Source organism: Cibotium barometz, chromosome 21, assembly GCF_041138505.1.
Source record: "Cibotium barometz isolate CiBa-2024 chromosome 21, ASM4113850v1, whole genome shotgun sequence".
Taxonomy (NCBI): Eukaryota; Viridiplantae; Streptophyta; class Polypodiopsida; order Cyatheales; family Cibotiaceae; genus Cibotium; species Cibotium barometz.
In genome coordinates, this window is record NC_141066.1 from 57,553,037 (window position 1) to 57,576,128 (window position 23,092).

Consider the following 23,092-nt stretch of genomic DNA (forward strand, 5'->3'; position numbering starts at 1 on the left):
TTTCCAATCACGCATCACTTATGCTTACATAGGAAACCCCACAAACTCCTTAGTTGAATGCAAGACCAACTACCTTGCTATGTAAACATGTGTATGGATAGTCTTTACCTGTGTGTATATTGAGAGGAGCTATGTCTATAGAGAAAGCATATACAATTCATTGTAACCACACACACACACACACACCCCTCTTGGTTCTAGCATCATGCAAACACACTAAAAACCTCTCGTTCTGTCACGCATTAAAGAGGAAGATGCAAACTCCTTGTTGGGTGAGTGGAGGAGCTAGAAATGGAGAGAGTAAGTAATGATGCTACCTATAACAAATGACGAGGAGTGGGAGGAAGTTGGAAATATAAAACTTGGCTTGGTCCCACTATGTTCTATGATGTTCACTTGCAGAAATATAACTTCGTTGTGTAGGGTCTCATCAAAGCTCTCAAGAGGAGCCATTTCATAAGGGCAATTATATTTATACTTTTTAGTTTAAAAGGAGTACTCTTCATAAATCTAACATATATCTTATAATAAGTGATATTCTTATAATTTATATTATTTTGATGAATCAAATACATGTTCTTATAATTTAAAATTTTGTGAAGGTGACATACAATTTATACTTATAATCATTTATTCTCATGCACAAGTTTTTTAAAGTCCAACTATAATTCTTCGATGCGTGTACTTTTGTAAATTCTATAACTTTTCATCTGACAGAAGACTACTAGTCGTATATTCTTATTGAAAGATATTTATTTCTATTTTTTCTTTGATAACAATTGTTTTTCCTAGCGGCTCCGGTAGGTGTTATCCGATTTATAGTGTCTTGCATGTTGCGCTAGGGTTTCTTTTCGCTGGAGCTAAGAATTATGTTACCTGAGAAGCTAGGGTTTCTTTACTCCTGGCATTCATTTTAAGCTAGGGTTTCTTTACTCAAGAGCTGAGGATTGCATTGCCTATTTAGCTAGGGTTCCTTTACTCTTAGCATTCTTTATATTATGTCGTGCAATTCTAGCTTTATAATGCCTCCATACGTGAATATTTCTTCAGGGAACAATGAGGTGACCTTGAAAGATCTTAAAGAACACTTTCAAATAAGAACAGAGATGGTAGTTCTCTTAGAGGATGTAGGATTTGATGATATAGAGTTGCCTTTTCCCACTGATGCAGCTAGAGGATGGAGGTATGGGTTTCAAGGTAGATGGTAGAAACAACACAGAATATAAAATAGCTATAATGCCATCTACTCCTATGGTTTTCTCAATAGAGGAGGTGAGTGTTTTGACTCTACTAGAAAAGCTCCCCTTATATAGTTCACTTCATGTTGCCTTCTCATCAACACAGCCAATACAAAAAGTGAAGGTGCTTCCATAAAATTACGATGACTACTGCTTGCTTGAGCTGCCACCATGCAAAGAGGGATCTACTATGCAAGGAATGGATAAAAAATTGATGGTCATGTTTAGACAACCTATATAACAAGTACACTAGACTCATTCAAAGGTTAAAGAGGAGGTTGAGATATCCATTTATTCATTGTGCATTATTTCCTTGTCAACTAGCCCAAGCAAGCCAACCCCATATTTTCAAGATGTCCACTATTGAATCTACATACACTTTGATCATGTCCACAGAGTAAAGTGCTGGTGTTGTACTGCGACACAAAGTTGGGGTTTTGACTTCGGTCACTTCTTAGAATAAAAACACACTTGTATAAAACCTCACAGCCTCCTCACCTCTCTCTCTCCTCCCTAGGTTAAGATAAAGATAAACACATCAAAGGTGAGATCATAATTCATGGAAGGAAAGATGAAAGGCTCAGGAGAAGCAAGAATTTCTGCCAGTCTTGCAGCTCCAAACAAGAGAGCAATTCTTTGTTGGAAGAAAATCTTCCGACTCAGGATTATGTGAATGAAAACATACGGGGAATGTTGATAAGGTTCATCCATTCGACTTGGGTGATTTGGACGGAACATCTTAAAGTAAAAGAATATAGCAATCACTTTACAAGAGGATAAGATACATGGGATTTGCTTTTTGATAACAGATTAAGAAGAATTAATCATTTATTAAGAAGAAATAATGGCCAAAAGTCTATAAAAATAGAGATACACAGAGAATTGCAGTTTTAAATCCATATAGACTGTACAAAAGAGGATTACATAAGTACGTAGAGCTTGAAGAGAGCTTCGCCCCTATATAAAAACTTTCGAAAACGGGCAACCAAGTGAAAAGTTATGAGCATTTTACTACAAGACTATAAAACTGTCAAAATTCGCCTGAAAGTTAGCAACTTTGAGAGAAATTCTGATCATCAATGAAGTAAATGATTAACAAATTAGTTACATGAGTGGAAAGAGCATATAAAGAGCTTCCTAGCCATATGATCAATTTTAGAAACCAATACCCGAGCGATGCGGTTGAAATTTGGGTATTAGACCACAAAAACTGCACTTCCCTCTCTTTGCATGAAACCTCAATTTTCACATAGCCTCTTGCCTTTCATCTCCTTCATGATTCAAGCTAGAGGGGAAGGGTTAACATTGCTCAGCGGACAATCGTAAACATTTACCTATGGTCCCCAAAGTCTTTCCACATGCTCATTACCGCTAAAACCATTGGTACCTCCAAAGGAGGGCGGCAATAAGGCAAGGGTTACCTTGAGAAGTCATAGGTCCACCAAGATAATAACTCCTTATCTCACTTATCATGAATCATCAAAGAGGTCCAAAATTGGGTTAAGCATGAGGAGCTAATGCTAAATGAGACATTCACATGTAAAGAGAGTGTTTGAATAAGGGTTTGAAGATAAGAGAATGGGAATGACACAAAATGCTCAATTTAGGAGGTTGGCTTCATTCATTCATTTGAAAGGGAGAGGAGGACTCCTTTTATAGGTGGAGAATCACCCTCTCTTCCATTGTTACAAATTACAACATAAAAATCTTCAACCCTTCAGTGACATAAGGGTAGATGTCACCATCAATTGTCCTCTTAGGCTAAGTCTTTTATTGATTATTAAATTGAAGACTTTTTGACTTTGAAAGTGTGATGAGATGATAGCCAAGTCTAAGTGGCATGTAGGTGGAGATCCCACTTACACATGGCGGAATTCTCCTCTTCCATCATGTACACATTCTAGAAGAATCTTTCCTAATTATACACCTACACACACTCCTCCACATGCCTTCCACACTCCCCAACTTGTAGCCTTATGGTGAATACTATATTAATAATACAATTAAAATCCATGTGAGCATAAAGGCCCACTTTTATTTTCCACATCACTAGCCTATCTACCATACCAAAGTATTTATCAAGCATACTTGTGGCATTTACAATATGTGCGTCCTAAATCAAGTAAAACCATTATATTTGAAGATAGAATGCTGTTATCAGGGTAGCCGCCAAGCCACCACATCACCACGCCGTTATTCCATTGTGGGCGCTGCAATCTTCTTGGAAAAGCTTCCACCTTATTACCATATAGAAACCATCAAAATATGTACAAAATTGAAAATGAAAGATATCAATTTTTCATGTAACATCTTTCCCCCCCCCCTCTCCATGCTTGTCTTAGGGGTCTGGTGGCCATGGTGCTCCAAGGGTAAAATATCTTTTGGCACGTCTGGGAACCTCCTGACCACTTGCATCCTCTAGAAGATAGGTGTTATATTTGAACTTTTGCTTTATCCTGAAGGGGCCTTCCCAGCGTCGAAGAAGCTTCTTATCTAGCCATTTCTCCACACGGTCATCATACCTCATGATGACTAAGCTTCCTTGCTTGAGTTCTGGCTTCTTCTTCTTCTTCGTGAGAGTGTCATACCATGCCTTGTGCCGTTGTTGTGTAGCCTCCAAATTTTGAAGTGCCTGAAGTCGCCTCTCATCCAAGGTCTCCAGTTGTATTAGGCGTTGGGCATGTGTTTCTTCTTCATTATTCAAGAATGCAAAAGATGTGCGAAGGCTTGTGATTGTTGAAATTAGGGCATTGTGATGAGCTATGGTGGATCAAACACTAGAATCAACATCATTAACAAAGTGATTAAGACGTAATTAGTGGGTAATTAGAAAATAGATTAATGTAGGCATGGATACTCAAAAACCAGCAAATTCTCATTGTGATGAGCTATGGTGGATCAAACACTAGAATCAACATCATTAACAACTAATTAAGACATAATTAGTGGATAATTAGAAAATAGATTAATGTAGGCATGGATACTCAAAAACCAGCAAATTCTCATTAGGGCAATGCCTCAATTTATAGAGTTTATATCAAGCATCAAATCCCACTAATTTCTCCATGATTCACTCCACCTCTTTTCCTTGATTCTCTCCACCTCTTCACTTTTCCCAGAATATCTCCACACTTCCCAGAATATCTCCTCACTTCCTAAATCTTCTCATGCTACCCTTTATTCTCTCCCAGTAGATTCTTCTCACCTTTTCACAGGTTCTTTCACATTTACTCATTCTCTTTTACAGCCTCTAACCAAGGGCTTGTTCTCGTACACACTCTATTCACTTGTATATTTCAACACCTCCTCTCAAGTGAATACTTCCTAGCACACCTAGACCCTATACCAAGTTTGCCTCCCCTTACTTGATAGTCCGCGACTAGTGTCTAGCACACCTCCCCTCAAGTTAACTTAGCACACATGGACCCTATATCAAATTTCTCTCTTACTTGATAGTCCGCGACCAGTGCCTCAAGTTCCTAAACTCCATAGTCCTTGACACACTCTCTCTCAATGTGTCCAAGGCTACTATAAGTGCCCGTGACCTTGACTAAAGTGCTCACACATACATCTATCTACCACGTGGCCTACATCATCGGTGGCTCAGAGGTGGTTTTACTTTGTTGGGGCAGGTTACATTGGGTTGTGGGGTCTCTCTCTCTCTCTCTCAGAGATTTTCACATGGCTCCTCACTCTTTGGAGCCTCACATCTTCTCTTGTCTTCAGTCTTCTTGTTGTGGCAGCTTCTCTCCACGCGTCCGTCTCTTCTTTCAGTCTTCTTGTGGCAGCTTCTCTTCTCGTGTCCATGTCTTCCTTCAATGCTTCCTTTAGATCTTCTTGGTTTGGATCCTCTTCTTGGAAAGAGTGGAAAGAGATATTCTTCTTCTTTCATGGCTAGGGCCATGAGCTTGTCCGTCAGGTCTTTTTGCTCCATGTGAGCAACATATTCCCAAATTTATGCGGGAGGTCTTACCTCTTGCCTTATTCTGGACAAGGGCAGTGTTTGTTCCCATTTTTGCACTGATGTAATGTGCCCAATACATAATGCGTATAGCATTCATTCTCATGCACATTCCCAAATGCAACTCTGGCTGTGAATAATCTTGATTTTGAGTGAGATTTATAGGCATTAACCAAGGGTTAAATATAAAATGATGATTATCACAAATTTATCAGTACGAAATTACATTAAATCAAGGGTAACCAATTTGTACGGGATGGTTGGGGTATCAAACCAACTCTGAATTGCAATCTAAAGTTATAGAGATCTGTATCAGATACCTAATAGTTAATTTGAACGCTCAATTGTACCAAAATATAGTGATTAGCATTGATTAATCATTGATTAGTAAATTAATCCACTATTTTATGTGTAAAAAATAGAGTATGCGGGGAGTCCAGATCTGGTGCCTTAGACTTCAAATGAGCTCAAATGCTTTCAAATCCATCAATAGCAATGAGTCTAGTAGAGGATTAAGCCAATAAACACAAGATTTGACTAAATATTGAAAGCTTAATCTCTGTTTTACCAAAGTCACCTGTAGATTTGATGAAGAGCTTGGATCTCACTGTAGACTTGATGAAATTGAATTCTGTCTTCACCAGCTTGTAGAGAAAACACCTTGGGCTAAGAGGAATTAGAGGCATTTGAATTGAGCAAGCAGAAATCTCAAATCTCCTTCATAAAAACGGCGCCTGGTAAAACGACATTTTTACTGCATCGTGGAGTTGATGAGCTTGAAGAGTATTGAGGTGGCTACCATGTTCTAGAAGGGTTTGACCTAATTGTGAGTGTACAAGGTGAATGAGTTCCTCCACTGGCTGGGGGTACAGAGGTGAGTTGAAAAAAGAGGAAAAATTATAATTTTCTACTAATCCTAATTAGCAAAATAATTAGCAAGATAATGGGCTCACAAATTAGCATGGCTCTGATACCATGTTGAAATTAGGGCATTGTGATGAGCTATGGTGGATCAAACACTATAATCAACATCTCATTAACAAAGTGATTTAGTAAATAATTAAGACGTAATTAGCAAGAAAATAGATTAATGTAGGTATGGATACTCAAAAACCAGCAAATTCTCATTAGGGCAATGCCTCAATTTATAGAGTTTACATCAAGCATCAAATCCCACTGATTTCTCCATGATTCACTCCACCTCTTTTCCCTGATTCTCTCCACCTCTTCACTTTTCCCAAAATATCTCCACACTTCCCAGAATATCTCCACACTTCCTAAATCTTCTCATGCTACCCTTTATTCTCTCTCCCAGTAGATTCTTCTCACCTTTTCACAGGTTCTTTCATATTTACTCACTCTCTTTTACAGCCTCTAACCAAGGGCTTGTTCCCGTACACACCCTATTCACTTGTATATTTCAACAGTGATTTCCAATTCTATTGGTAGCAAAATAGCCTCCATTCCATGAACTAACTGAAAAGGTGTGAAATCAAGAGAGAGTTTGTGAGTTGTTCTATTATAGGCCCATAGGACCTCTGGCAAATGCACATCCCACTTTCTCTTTATAGTATCCACTAGCTTAGACAAAGATCCACAAAGCAGTCCATTAGTTTTTTCTACTAAACCGTTACATTGGGGATCATAGGGAGTTGACATAGCATGCTTTATTTTTAATTTCTGCACCAAAGCTTCAATCAAGTCATTCCTGAAAGACCTCCCCCCATCCGTAAGGATTTCTAATGGACACCCAAATCAGGCACATATGTATTCCCTGAGAAAGGATGCCACAGCGCCATTGCTTTATTATTGACCATGGCCTTTGCTTCTGCCCACCTTGTTGCATAATCTGTGGTCACCAATATGTAATACTTCCTATGTGAGGAACAAGGAAGTGGGCCCACAAAATCTAATCCCCACCTTTCAAATGGACCATATGCTGGGATAGGGTTTAAGGGTCTGGGAACCAATTGCTTATGTCCATATGCCTGGCATACTCCACAGCTTCTGCACCACTCATAGACATCTTTGAGTCAAGGCCAATAATAACCTGTGTTAAGGATCCTCCGAGAGTTGTGCTGGCTAAGGCAAAGTGACCTGAACATTCATGACATAATTCCATAATCCTTTTAGATTCTTCTAGGCTCACTACCCTCCTAAGAATCTTATCCTTACCTTGCTTGTAAAGAACATCCTCTAGAATTGTGTAAGGATGAGCTTTCCTTATAAGCCTTTGCTTTTGTTGAGGATTCAATCCAGGAGGGAAGTATCCTGTATCTAAATAGTGTTGAACATCTTGGAGCTCAAGCCAACCTGTATCCATGCTAGAATAGCTACTTTGAAAGAAGCCAAAATTTTAGTAGCCAATTCATTAGCCTTTTAATTATCCTTCCTGTTAACATGCACAAATTTACAAAACTCAAAAGCTTCTTTTAACTCCATTGCCCTTTTATACAATTCTTGGAGATTAGGACTCCTTGCCTTATATTCTCCTCTCATTTGTCGGATGACCAATTGTGAATCCCCTTTAACCTCTACCTCTTTAATTCCATCTTTTATGCAATCTTCTAATCCCCAAATTAATGTCTTGTACTCAACCACATTATTTGATATAGCCTTTGGAAATTCCCTACTCTTGTCCCATACCTCTTTTCCTTCTGGATCAAATAAAACTATCCCCCCAGCCCCACATTGCCTGGAAGGGCTAAAGGCTCCATCAAAATGCATAGTGAAAGCAGTTGGTGGTGTCTCCAAATCTTCATATACTTCCTGTTCCTTCTTCCTCTTCCTTCCTGGGGTAAGCAAATCTGCAAGAGAGGCCCTAGTGGTGTTTTTTGTAATAAAAGTGAGAGAATTCTTGAAGCTCACAAATCCACTTTGCAAACTTCTCTCCTGCAGGATTGGGTTTGCGGACCAAGAATTGTAGAAGGTTGAGATGTGAGGAAAAAAAAGGGCGAGGTAACAAGTATGACCTGAACTTCTTTACTGCAAAAACAAGAGACAAACCACCTTTCTCCATTTCACTATACCTCTCCTCAGCAGCATCAGTGAGTTGTCGGCTTGCATAATACACTGGTTGCATACGCCCTTGCTCTCCCTTTTGCAAGAGTATAGCACCCACTGAATGTGATGAGACACTTGGGTTCACATAAAAGTCCTCCCCCCACCAAGGAGGCTGCACAATTGGAATTTGACTCATGCATTCCTTGTGAGCAAACAAAAAGATTGAATTTGATCGGGCCCCCATTGGAAAGAAACATTCTTCTTTGTCAACAAATTTATAGGATACATCTTCTCAGAGAGAGAACATGTCAACAAAGCGTTGGTAATACTTTGTTTTACCCAAAATCCTCCTTACCTCCCTTATACATTGGTAGGTGGTGGGAGGGCCACAATTGCCTGCACCTTCTCAGGATCCATCTCTATGCCTTCTTCTGAGATAACATGTCCCAAGAGAACCACCTTCCTTCGTGCCAAGCGGCATTTTCCAGGATTAAGACACTCTTTTGCATCATCAATACTTTGCAAGGCTAACCTCAACTTTTCCAAGTGATCCATGCGGCTTGAATAAATGCAAAAATCATCCAAAATGACCCTTATAAACTTTTCCAAGTAAGGTGCAAATACCTGACTCATGAAGCATTGAAAAGTTGCTGGTGCATTGGTCAAGCCAAATGGCATCACCCTATAGGCATACACTCCCCAAGGGGTGATAAATGAGGTTTTCCTTTGATCTTCTTCACAAATCTGGATTTGAAAGTATCAAAAGTATCAATCACACATTGAATACAACTCATGACTTGCAACTTGATCCAAAATCTCATCCTAAAAGGGTAGAGAATAATAATCCCTCTTTGTGCATACATTTAGAGGGCGAAAGTTCACACACACATAATAATCCTTCTTTGTGCATGCATTCAGAGGGCGAAAGTCCACACACACACACACACCATTTTCCACCCTTTTTGGGAGTGACTACAATTGGGGAAATCCACTCTGAATTCTCTACTGGAAAAATAAATCCAACTTCAAGCAAATTAGTTACCTCATTCTTAAGCACCTCCGCTTGCACTACTCCCAAATGCCTTAGCCACTGTACCACTGGCTTACTTTGGGGTTTGAGATCAATCTTGTGCTCTACTAGGGTAACTTGGCGTACTTGTGAGTAGCTGTTTGCAAAAAGGTTAGGAAATCCATCCAACATTTTTAAGTAATTCTTAAGGTTTTCACCCTAGTATTATGAGCAAGTTTAATGCGATTGGGAGAGTTAGTAGAAGACAACTTTAAATCGGCATCTTTCATTGTTTTTTCACTCATAACATTGATTGACGCACCTCCATCAATGTATGCATTAGAAATTGTTTGCCCCTCAATGATGACATCAATCATCACAGGCACATCATCTCCTACATCAATATCCACCTTTTGAGCCATAGGAGTCCCATTATGCCTCTTTTTCTTTTTCTTAGATTCCCTTGTGCTAGCCAACTTACCCCATTCCTTTTTCTGAGCTTTGGAGAGAGTGCCAAAAGCTGTCCAAATGTGATTTGTGCCGTTTTCTCCCTAAGATCTGTTAAGAGGTCATAACTAAGAGATTCTTGTCCAAGAGGAAAGTCAGATTGTCCAATTTTTCTCCTAGACGACTTCTTCTTCTTCTTATTTTTCTCCTCTTCTTCAGATTTATCTTCTTGTTCTTCTTCTTCTTGGCTCCTAGTTTTACAACTCCTTTTTGCAATTAATGGCATCAATGTTTCCTCTTCTTCTTATGAGCATGTTTCATCTAAAAGTGCTAAACTTTGGAAAAATTCAACCCGTGATTGTGATGGAAAAAAATGCAAACAAGATGTAGTAGAATTTTGGACAGATGAGGATGTCACAGTGAGATGGCAAGTTACAAATTTTGGAATTATGGCTTGCATGGTGGGATGTTTAAGTTGGCCACCATTAGGGTGACTAGTTCCTACAACAATATGCTAACTTGGGGTTTGTGCCCACAATAAATCTTTTGGAAAGTAAACATTCAAGCATGTAAGTAGCTCATGGACAATTAAAATACATCTCGCTTTTTGAGGCAACAACATATGATGTGAGCATGGTAGCTTTGCAAAGTGTTCACTACAAAGCCTTCATGGGAAGGAAAACACTTAGCATCTAGCCCTAACTTAAAGATGATGTTAGAGAAACTTTTGGATGGACACACAGGTAAAACAATAGAAAAAAGTGATTGATTTAACAAATGCTGCTTTAGAGGAGCTTGGTATTCGATCATCAGAGTTCTTAAGGCAATATACAGAGGAGACTAGCATTAGAAGAAAGAGGGGGTTTTAGCGATGAAAATGTCATCCACCAAGACACAAACAGCCATCGGCCAGAATAGAATGCTCTACAAACTACCAAGTGAGCTGTAGGGAAAAGGCATCGAGTGATATATGAAAGGCCTACTAAATGTAATGTGCATGATGCAAATTGGGCTATTGGGCATGCACCACCACATAGTGAGGTCACATGCTTCAGAAAATACTAGAGAAAGGTGGAAGTTATGTGGTAAGGAGATCAACCCACAGGGCAAAAGTCAAATCATAGGTGTTCCAGATCCATCTTTTAAGGCTAGAAGATCGTACACAAGTCAGACAAAAGAATAGTTTTATATGGTTTTGTCACCATACATGGAAGGTTCATGAGTCAATTATTGGGCAGCTTGGAGAAGCCCCAGGTGTATGGAAAGTTACTACTAGAACTAGTCTTACAGATGAGAGGCAAGCTACTTAGGGATGTTGGATTTGTGTTTGAAAGTGAAGGCACATGCTTGCTATGTTTAAAAAATGTCAATGCAACACCTCCACCAAGTAATGTGCATCCTACAAGAAGGGATGGAAAATTGGTGTGATGGAGAAGCAAAATAACTAAATAATTAGAGATAAACTAAATAGAGCCAAATCATTGGATGGTGGATTCTTCATGAAAATATCATAGTGCATGGTTTTAGCTTGGAGACCAAAGGATCAATTGGATGGTTTAGCTTGCAAACCAAATCATTGGATGGTGGATTCTTCATGAAAACCGTTTCGTACTAGTTCACGGCGTGAACCTTTTAAGAGCAATTCATGGCGTGAACCTTTTTGTGCCAGTTCACAGTGTGAAGCATTTTGGATCAGTTCACGGCAGCGTGAACCTTTTTGGATCCTGTGTGTGCAAGATTGATACCCTATATTTCTCTTTATGCTCAGGCATTCAAAGGTGCATTTAAAGGAGTGAATGATACCCAATTTTACCTTATATCCATTTTGTGACTAATGGATACCTTCATCTTTTTATTGCCATGGAAACCAAGGTGGTACTTTGGCACTTTTGGGTAGGTGTTGGCAAGTGTTTTATCTCCGTGTGGGAGTGCTTGATTCTTTCCTCCACCCAACTGAACAGTGTTTCTACTGAGTCCTATGGATTGGGGCTTGTATCAGTGTCCATTTGTTGAACCTTCCTTTCAAGGTCCTTGTCCAGCACCTTGATCCAGGTGGTTACAAGTATTGGTTTGGATATATTTAACCCATCTTGTTGGGTTGGTTGCTTCCTCCACACCAGTGTTTGTGCACTTTTAGCATTGGTTTTAGTTGGGAGTAGGTTCTGAATGCCTTTACTACCCTTTCCTTTGTATTTGGGGTGTTTACAAGTGGCCATTGGGTGGGGTTTGGGCACCCATACTATCGTATTGCCTTGGTAGTACCTTGTGCCATTAGCAAGTCCTTTTGGACCCATTGCTTATGAATATTTTGTGGAGTGTTGTTTTGTTTGGAGGAGTACTGCCAACTTACCTGCTGTGAAGAGCATTTCTGTCCCTTGTCTCCCTTTGGACCCCCTTCTCCTCCCTATAGAGTTGGTTTCCAAGTTGACCCTTAACACCCAATGATGTGTACCCTATGACTTGGGATGCTTTTTGTTGAGATATCGAGCTCGTCTAGTGAGGCGGTGGACACTGATGACCCGCCTGGGGGATAGGCCCCACACTTATACCACTGGCATGGTTGGTGAGATCTTGGGTGATTTGCGGCCAGTGGGATGACATGTTGTGTGACAGCCATTCTAGAGACTGGCATAGTTATAGCGCTAGCTCATTTAGTCAGATTCACACTATAGAGAACCCGTGTATGTATTTGGTTGAGTACCTTTCATATTGTGTGTACTCTTATTCTTGTATATGGTGTGTTGAGTGTTGAGTAGAGAAGAAGAAGATTTTCAGCCTCTCACCTTGTGTGTTCTCTATTAGGGTTTTGTGAGTGTGTGTGTGTGCTTGCAAGAGCTCAAGCTCTCTTCCCCCCTGCATCTTTTCATGGTATCAGAGCCTGGTTCGTGCTAAGGGCTGAGCTATAAGCAAGAGAACCACAGGAAGCGGTACGAGGGTAAGAGCTTCAACTACTCTTCCCTATTTGTGTTGGTGACTACACCCTTGTCGGGAGCTCTACGGGAGGCACCGGCAACGATCTCTGATTGAGGAGCTTTCTTCGCGGGAGTAAAGCTATAGGGAAGCTATACTGTCCTATTGGACCAAAATTTTCTGGGCCAAAAACGCGTTTCGGACGCGTCTGGACCTCCGTTTTTCAGAAAGCAGGCGATTTCGAGCACTGCGGGTAAGTCATCGATTCTCTGCAGAACTCTGTTTTAAGAATTGCAGGAAGACAGATTGACTGTGCAGACACTGTGGGTGCTGCAAAGAGGTCTACAGTTGCCATTGGGTGTATGTATGCATATTGAAGTCACTGGTTGTGACATTTGAGAGTACTACAGTACCGCTGTGCAGAAAATACAGCAATTTGTGCAGAAAAAACCAGAGTGCTGTTTCTGGTAAAATTGTGTGTTTGGCAAGATGTCAAATGATGGGATAACTCAGATTGTGGCTGAGAAGCTTGATAAGAATAACTTCCATGCTTGGAGGTTCAGGTTGACGAATTTCCTGATGGAAAAAGGCTATTGGGACTACATAGAAGGTGAGCATGAAGAGGCACCGGAGATACCGGATATAAATCCTACTGCTGCAGATGTGAAAGAGTTTAAAGACTGGAACCAAGGAGCCAGGAAAGTAATGTATTGGCTTTCCATTAGTATACAGGACACCATGATTGGGCACATTCAGGATGCTAAGTCCCCCAAGGAGGCGTGGGACACCTTGGTAAAGCTTTATGAAACAAATACCAAGGCACGTAAGATACAGTTGAAGAATGAACTTCATACTGTGGAGAAAAAGAGCATGTCTGTGAATGACTATGTGTTGAAGATAAAGGGTATTGTGGAATCCCTTGCATCTATTGGTGTGTCAGTAGATGATGATGATAAGGTGGAGGTCTGTCTGCGTGGTCTCGGGCCACAATACAAGGCGTTCAAGACGTTTATTCAGACTCGGGAAAACATTCCCAACTTTACAGATTTGGTGTCTATGCTGATTATCGAAGAGAAGATCTTGGGTGAAGACCAACAGTCTTCACAAAGCAAAAACAGTTCAGAGCAACAGGCCTTCTACACGAGTTCAGGAAGAGGACGAGGTAGAGGAGGCCGTGGACGCGGTCAAGGAGGTGGCCGAATAGGTAATCAGAATTATGGCCAGCAGTAGCAACAACAACAGTCCCAAAATACACAACAACAACAACAACAACACACAGGTGGAAGAGGCAGATTCAGAGGCAGGGGGAGTCAAAGAGGCCGTGGAAATTGGCAAAGGCAATATAATGATGCACGTGAATGCTATTATTGTGGTAAGCCTGGACATGTGCAGGCAGAATGTTATAAGAAGCAGGCTGACATGCAAAATGGGAAAGTGTAGTAAAACAACTATGCATCCTCAAGCAGAAATAATGAGGATAATGAAAGGTTGTTTGTTATGCAGCATGTCGTGAATGCCATGTCTGAAAATGTTGATGCAGCACAAAAAGATAATGTATGGTATGTGGATTCAGGTGCTTCGAACCACATGACAAGTCATGTGGATTCAGGTGCTTCGAACCACATGACAAGTCATGGGGAGTGGTTCAAGGAGATGAAAAACCCGGAAAGACCAGGTTTTGTGGAAACAGGGGATGACACTGCTCATCCAATTACCCATGTTGGAGATGTGCCATTGTCTATGCAGGATGGCAAAGTGAAGTACCTTGCAGATGTACTTCATGTACCGAACATAACAAAAAATCTGGTTTCAGTTGGCCAGATGATTGAGCAGGGTTTGCAGGTTCGATTTAACCCTGATGGTTGTTATATCGAAGACTTTAAAGACAAGTGCAGGTTGGTTGCAAAAGGCAACAGAGTGGGCAGAATGTTTACATTGAATGTAGACATGCCTGAAATGAGTGCTGCGATGTTTGCAAATGGTTCAGGAATTGTTGCAGACACAGACATTTGGCATAAAAGGATTGGACATGTAAATGTGCAGAGATTGAAGTCTATGCAAACAAAAGGAATTGTGACAGGGCTGCCAAAATTTAAAGTGGAAGGTATGCAGAAAATATGTGAAGCATGCCAATTTGGGAAGCAAACAAAGCATGTGTTTCCACGTAACAGATATGTGAGCAGAAATGCACTAGATGTTGTGGATTCAGATGTATGGGGTCCTACGAAGACCATATCTATGGGAGGCTGCAGGTATTATGTGACTTTCATTGATGACCACACAAGGAAAGTGTGGGTATATTTCATGAAGGAGAAGAGTGAGGTGTTCACTCACTTTCAGAATTTCAGAGTTTTGGTTGAAAAGCAAACAGGGAAATATGTAAAGTGCCTAAGGTCAGATGGAGGGGGAGAGTACTTCTCCAATGAGTTCTCTGAATTTTTGAAGAAGAATGGTATTCGGAGACAGTTTACATGCAGATACACTCCGCAGGAAAATGGAGTTGCTGAGCGGAAAAACAGGCACATTGCTGAGATTGTGCGAGTATTGATGGAAGAGAAGAATATGCCGCATTGCGATTGGGCTGAGGCTTTTTCTACAGCAGTATACATCATGAACAGGACTCCAACTGCAGCCATACATGATGTAACTCTAGAGCAGAGGTTTACTGGCAGAAAACCAGATTTGTCTCATCTGAAAGTCTTTGGATGCATTGCATATGTGCATGTGCCATATGAGTTGAGAACTAAGCTGGATCCGAAAGCTGAAAAATGTGTGTTTATTGGATACTCCCTTGAGCAAAAGGGATACAGGTGTTATAACCCTGCTATACACGTGAGTTGAGGGTAAGCAGGGATGTTGTCTTTGATGAGATGAGCAGCTGGTATGCTGCTGAAAAAGAAGTTATTGGGGCTGATGTGAGTGGAAGTGTGGTTGCACAGAATGCAGGTCAGCAATCACAGTCTTTGAGTGAACCAGGAGAGTCCTCATCTAGTGGGTCTATTGATAGACCATGGAGTGGCAGGCTGCGTCATAATACCAGTCTTGCAAATGTGATTACTACATCACGTAAAGGAAAAGGAAAAGAGAAAGTGGTTGAGCCCCTTTGTATGCCTAACATTTCTGTAGGGCATTCTCATGTTGATGGAGAGTCTAGTGGCTCAGATATGAGCCTTGATGAGGAGCTTGGGATCCCAGCTATGAGAACACCTGGTGTAAAGAAGGATATGGAAGCCATGAATGAAAAGCTGCGAAGATCAGGGAGAGTGAAGAACCCTGTGCAGAGATTTACATATGATGGTTATGTGGCACATCACTATGCATATATGGCAAAGGTTGTGCAGGTTGTAGAGCCCACATGCATTGATGAGGCTGTTGGAAATGTGTGTTGGGAGAAAGCTATGGATGAGGAGATGGATGCACTATATGGAAATGAAACTTGGGATTTAGTGCAATTGCCTGAAGGCAAGAAAGCCATTGGATGCAAGTGGGTGTACAAAGTTAAACATAACAGTGATGGAAGCATAAACAGGTACAAGGCTAGATTGGTAGCCAAAGGATATGCGCAGACATATGGCATTGATTATGAGGAAACTTTCAGCCCAGTTGCCAAGATGGCAACGGTGAGAGTTGTGATAGCAGTGGCTGCGTCAAAGCAATGGTCTTTACATCTGATGGATGTAAAGAATGAATTCTTGCATGGGGATTTGCAAGAAGAGGTGTATATGTTGCAGCCACCTGGTTATGAGGATGTGGGTCACCCCGAGCATGTTTGCAGGTTGAAGAAAGCCTTGTATGGCTTAAAGCAAGCACCAAGAGCATGGTCTGACAAGATTTATGAATATCTTGTCACTATTGGCTTTCATGTAGCCAATGCAGATTTCTCGCTGTATGTGAGACATGGTGATAGAGGAGTTGTGCTTGTTGTCATCTATGTAGATGACTTGATCATTATGGGGGACCATGATGCAGAGATCTTTGATGTAAAGATCTTGCTTAGACAGAAGTTCGAGATGAAGGATCTGGGGGAGCTCAAATATTTCTTGGGCATTGAGGTGATTAGGTCACCACATGGTTTTGGATTACTGCAGAGACAGTATGGCTTGGACATGTTGTCCAAGTATGGTATGACAGGCTGTAAGCCTATTTCTGTGCCATTGGATCAGAATGGCAAGTTGAGTGCAGATTCAAGAGAGATCTTGGAGGATCCTACTATGTATAGGCGCATAGTAGGAAGTTTGATCTACATGACGATCACTAGACCAGATTTGAGCTATGCTGTTGGGTTGGTGAGTCAGTTTATGCAGGTTCCACGGAAACCGCATTTGGATGCAGTGAGACGCATACTGAGGTATGTGAGGTCTACTTTGCATTGTGGACTATTCTATGAGACTGGGACAGAGATATGTGTACATGGGTACACAGATGCTGATGGGCTGGTAGTATCTCAGATAGGAGATCTACTAGTGGATTCATGTTTTCTTTGGGGAGTACTGCTGTCACTTGGAGCAGCAAGAAGCAGCCTACGGTTGCTCTATCGAGTACAGAGGCCGAGTACAGAGAGGAGCTGCTATGGCAGCATGTGAGGTAGCTTGGTTGAGAAAGCTACTTGCAGATTTGGGTCTATCAGTGGATAGACAAGTTATCATTTTTTGTGACAACATTAGCAGTATACAGTTGGCCAGGAACCCAGTCTTTCATGCTCGTACGAAGCACATAGAGGTCCACTACCACTTCGTCAGAGAGAAGGTCTTGGCAGGAGATCTTGACCTTGTTTATGTCAGCACAGAGGATCAGGTAGCTGACATCTTCACCAAAGCATTGGGTACAGAGAAGCTCCGCAGATTCAGGGCTTCGCTTGGTGTACATGAGATGGAGTTGAGCTCGAGGGGGAGTGTTGAGATATCGAGCTCGTCTAGTGAGGCGGGACACTGATGACCCGCCTGGGGGATAGGCCCCACACTTACACCACTGGCATGGTTGGTGAGATCTTGGGTGATATGCGGCCAGTGGGATGACAGGCTATGTGACAGCCATTCTAGAGACTAGCATAGTTATAGCGCCAGCTCATTTAGTCGGGTTCACACTATAGAGAACCCGTGTATGTATTTGGTTGAGTACCTTTCATATTGTGTGTACTCTTATTCTTGTATATGGTGTGTTGAGTGTTGAGTAGAGAAGAAGAAGATTTTTAGCCTCTCACCTTGTGTGTTCTCTATTAGGGTTTTGTGAGTGTGTGTGTGTGCTTACAAGAGCTCAAGCTCTCTTCCCCCCTGCATCTTTTCACTTTTTGCATAGGGATTACGGAATTGCTGCCTTTTTTTGCTTCATGAGTTGATGTCACCATGCTTGGTGTTTCTATCTCCTCAATCATGGCTTGCTTCCCTATGTTTATTGGGCTCCATAAGGGTATAGAAATGACATTGTTGCCCTCGTTCAGCAGTGCCGTCCTCTTCTCCCATTGGATATTACAGTTGCTCGTGCAAATCCAGGATCGTCCTAGGATCATTTCCTCTTCCATGGAACCTGCAGGCATGATAAACCCCGTCCCAACCAAGGAATTATTTTTGATGGAAACATTAACACTTAAAAATCCCTCAGCTTTTGTAGTTGTCAAGTGCACACTGTATACTTGTGCGTTGGTGGTTTCAAGGTGCAGTTTATCTAAGGCTACCCATGTCTCATATGAGATCAGGTTATGACTTGATCCCGTATCTATTAATGCAATGCTCGTTGCATGACATTTAGCTATAGAGAGTCCCACCCTGAGTCATGCTGGCTCAATGTTTAGTTTCTCTTCCTCTATAGGAGAGTTAGTGAAGCTATGTTCATGTGCAACATTCTCTTCCAGAGTATCTGTTTGGCTTTGGCCTCCCTTACCTTAGCCTCTTCTTAAGCTTGCTGGATTTTTTCTTTTGCAAGTTCCTTCCATTGTTTTAAAAGATATTCTTGCAAGAGCATTTCTTGGGTCAATGGTCCAAATTTTTTTTAAAGTTTGCTCCCATTGACGTAACCCTCCATCTGTATGCCCTCGATTGTCTCAATTCTAATCGACCCCTGAGGTGTGATCTCAGACACTCTGGAAGGGTCCTAGGCCTCTGTACTTGAGTTTCTTTTTTCTGGTGCTCCTTACACCATACATGAGGACAAGGTCCCCATGTATGGTGCTCCTTACACCATACATGAGGACAAGGTCCCCCATTTCCAGTTCTTTTTGTTTTAAGTTTTTGATGAACCAATGTTTTCTTCGTAGTTTTTCGACCATGATTCCATGTGATGCAATTAGTCTGGTCTCATCAAGCTTCTCTAAATCGATTAGCCTTTTAGTAGCTAGTGCATTCTTTGTCAGACGTTCTTGCACTGCAATCCTTAAGCTTGGAACTGGGTATTCCATTGGCATTACTACCTCAACACCATAAGCTAGACAAAAGGGAGTGTATCCCGCACTACCTTATATCATGTTCAGTATGCCCATAACGTTGCTGTTAGCTTATGCTCCCAATCCGTTCGACTTGCTTCTAATGTTTTCGTCAAGATAGTATACAAAACCTTGTTTGTACTCTCTTCTTGGACCATTAGCCTGTGGATAATAAGGTGATGACTTCCAGTGGACTACTAAGAATCCAGCAAGTAAATGATCAATCGCCCCATTAATGAAATATGAACTGCGATCACTAACTAATTCTAATGGGGGCAGCCGAATCTTGAGATAATTTGCTCATTCAATAATTTTGCTGTTGTTCGTGCATTAGCTCGCTTAGAGGCTCTGGCTTTTTCCCATTTTGTGAAATAGTCCATGACCACGATTACATATCGTGCTTGTGTGATGGATGCACCATTGGACTAATAGGTCCAAAAAAATCAATCCCCCATTTCTCGAAAGGTTGTCTTACAATAACAAGGGTGAGCGGCATCCTCTCCCTTTGTTGTGGGATAGCAAATCACTGACATTCCTCGCACCTCTTGACAAACTCTATGGTGTCCCCCCGAACAATGTAGGCCACCATAGTCCTGCTTGAAGTATCTTGTGAGCTGTAATCTCTCCAACCAAAATGTCCTCCGGCTATCCCTAAATGAGCTTCATCCAATATCGTGAGTGACGAACTCATCTTCTCTCATGCATCTTCTTAGGACATTGTCTTTACCTAGCTTATATGGTGCAGGTACAACATGTTTACACAGCATGAGATATCCATCTTTGCAAACAAACTCGATTTCCATACAATTGTAAGTATCGTAGGTAGAAAGGGGCATGTGAGATTTTCTGACAGAGATGTTTCAATCTAAGTCAACTTATTTCTTATTTGCAAATATTTTTCCTTCAAACATGGTAGAGGAGCAGCCATTGGAAAGCTTTATCGGAATATTTCAAGCATTGCATGCAGACATTGGTCAGGAAATGTTTTCTTGTAAAACAAGTACAGAACTTCTTAAGGAAAAGGTATTCTTTTACCGGCACTCCTATTTGGTGCCAAAGCAGGACGGTGGGTTTGGTAAGCTATTGATAATCACATCTCCACCCCTATCTTCTATAGAATGGCCAATTCCAGATGCTTGGACTGTAATGGTCATGAAATCAAAGATGCTTTGTGATATACAAGGGTCTTTGAAGTTTGCAAAGCCCTCTCGATCTGTGAGTCTTAGTTGGGTATGCCCAATACATCTTTTTGCCCCAAGATGTTCAATCAATTTTGTTTCTCACAAACACCTACCATGTTTTTGTGCAAGAAGGTATTACGTGATGACATGGTAGCCTTGCTTAGAGACTAGTGGAGGGCTGTAGAAGGGATACATAAGGATGACACATTCAAGTGCAATATAGTAGAATCTAGTGTCTCATTTTGGTATCTCAAAGCTCGTGCCACACTACACATACGCTTCTATTATGAGAGCGGTGGATGAAAAAGAATAGTTGTTGGATCCCAATGCATGCAGATGAACAAGTTATTTTGCCTCTCAACATATGGGTTCGGTTGCCCAGTGGTGTAGTGGAAGTTGTAGGTGCAAGTAGACATTTAGTAGAGCACAATTCAAGGTGAACAATAGGAAGATTCGAAAACGACTAGAGCCAAAGACCTTGGTAGATCCCGATTGGGATGTTGATGGTATATCGCTCAATTAATGGGGATTTTGAATTTTTATGAATTTTGAAGCTACTTCAAGTATGTTAATTTTGTAAAGTCCTTGCCCTCAAAAAGTGTACTAAGCAATGAATTTTTGTCTTGTAACAACTATGAATTTAGATTTTTATATTAAATTTATAACTCAACAAATTTACTCTAAAGCTATCTTGTATGTGCACAATAATGGTCAGCTCAGTGTAGGTACTAGGGTTCCTATTCCAAAATGGTTTAGTGGCACACAGATTTACACCACATGGTTTTTTATGTCGATGGTTTCGGAGTTCATCCAAAATAGTATATAAAGACCAGTCCATAAGGGAATTGAGAACATAATATCTTATAACTTATAAGCTCTATACAAAAGCCACCCATGGATGCAAACTCTTCTAATGAGAGGACTGTTCCTAGCAAGGTTGCTAGGCCAGCTGTTTTAGCTGTTTCTTCTGATGATGAGTGATGACTCCTATTCCTCTATTGGGGATACAGATGATCAACCTATCCAGATATCTGAAAACCTAAAGAAAGACCTTGAAGATGTAGACAAACTGATAGATGAAGCCAAAGAGTTGCATCAAAGAATTCTTCATATGAACAACCCAGAGAAGAAGACGGAGGAAAAATTTGTCGTGCAAAATTAGAAAGGTCTTGTATCGAGGGACTTAGGCCCAATAGAAGTCATTGTGAGACTTGTACTGAACTGTTGTATCTTAGCGATGACATGTGATGAAAAAATTCTACATGGACATGTGTCTACTTTACAAAATACTCATAACGATTTTGAAGCAAACGTCTTTAAAATTCAGTTTTAACCAAAGATAAGTTATGAGAATAAAAATTCTCAACAATCTATTTTATTATGGCAAAGCACAATACTCTTAAAATACAAAAATGAGTAGGGCTCAATAAAAATATAGAATGTTTATACAAAAATGAACCGATCTCAATAAAAATACTGAATCTTTACAACGGTGTCTCTGGACATATACAAAATGCCTCTAAGCGGTTTCGGGCTCTGTAGCCTCAGCCTTGGCCTCCCCCTCTAACTCAGCCTTTGGCACCTTGGCCTCCTCCTTTGACTCAGCCTTCGGCACCTTGGCCTCCTCCGTTGTCTCCTTTGTTGGCACCTTGCCTGCCTTGTCCTTGCCCTTGCCTGCAAATGGAAGCTTCCTCTTTGCCTTGCCCTTGCTTCCCTTCTCGGGGACTCCTTGTTTAAAGCTGAAATGCTTAATAGGGGAATGAAACGACATCTTTTTTCTCTTCTTTGATGCACTAGTGCCAGCAAACAACTAGTAGAAGTGGCGAGTCAGGGTCATCAGGTGTAATTGCATTACTGAGGATAATGTTTATTGCCTTTGCCTGCACATTCCACAGCCAAAACTCATCAGAGTGAATAGACTACAAAACAACATAAAAGTCAATTAGAATAATGCGGGATCTCTCATGAAATAAACATAGAGAAATTATATTATAGTGACATAAGAAACTTTTTCACGTGGTGAACGAAACAAGAACTTATTAATAAGATTCACCCAACTGTCCACGGAGCGATATGTCAATTCGAAAACATGGAGAATAGCCATATCGCACCGTGAACGAAATCAGTGAAAGGAAAGGGGAATCTCTTATCAATAAAATTCACCCAACCGTCCACCACGAAGTGATATGTCGATTCAAAAACATGGAGCCATATCGCACCGTGAACAAAATCAGTGAAAGAAAAGCGGAAGAGAGAACTTATCAATAAAATTCACCCAAACGTCCACGGAGCGATATGTCGATTTGAAAACATGGAGAATTGCCATATCGCACCGTGAACAAAATCAGCAAAAGAAAAGGGAAGAGAGAAAAACTTACAAGCGCTTGAAACAAGGGCTGGGATGGATGGATTCAGTGAACTGCATGAGCAAAGTGTGGAGAAACGCAATGGAAAAAAAGCGTGGAAAAGAAAATATTCCTCCTTTTTATAGAGCAAAACGTAATCATGGCATCGACTGCGTCGTCAGCCGCCCTACACGTGGCAATTTGTGAATCGACGACGATGATGTAAGCCCTACCACACATGGCGTTCGATCCTCAATCATGTGATGTCAGTCCTATTATTTAACCTATATAAAGATGGTGCAAGTTTTTTTTCTGCTTTTCTTTGCGCTCGAAATTTTCTTGCTTTCCATACTGTCCATGGTGCGATAGTTGCATTTGTCGCCGTTGCTTTTCCCTTATCGCATGGTGAACGGTTTCCACCCGGATATCAGAGAAGTGATGGAGGTTAAGAGTTCTCACTTGTATAATGCTGCAGATGATGTGGATGATTTATTGCTAGAGGAAATTAAAGACAATACTAGAGCCACAGAGCATCTCTTTGATGTGCTGAGGAGGGGTGGGCAAGAGAAATCCCTTTGCCATG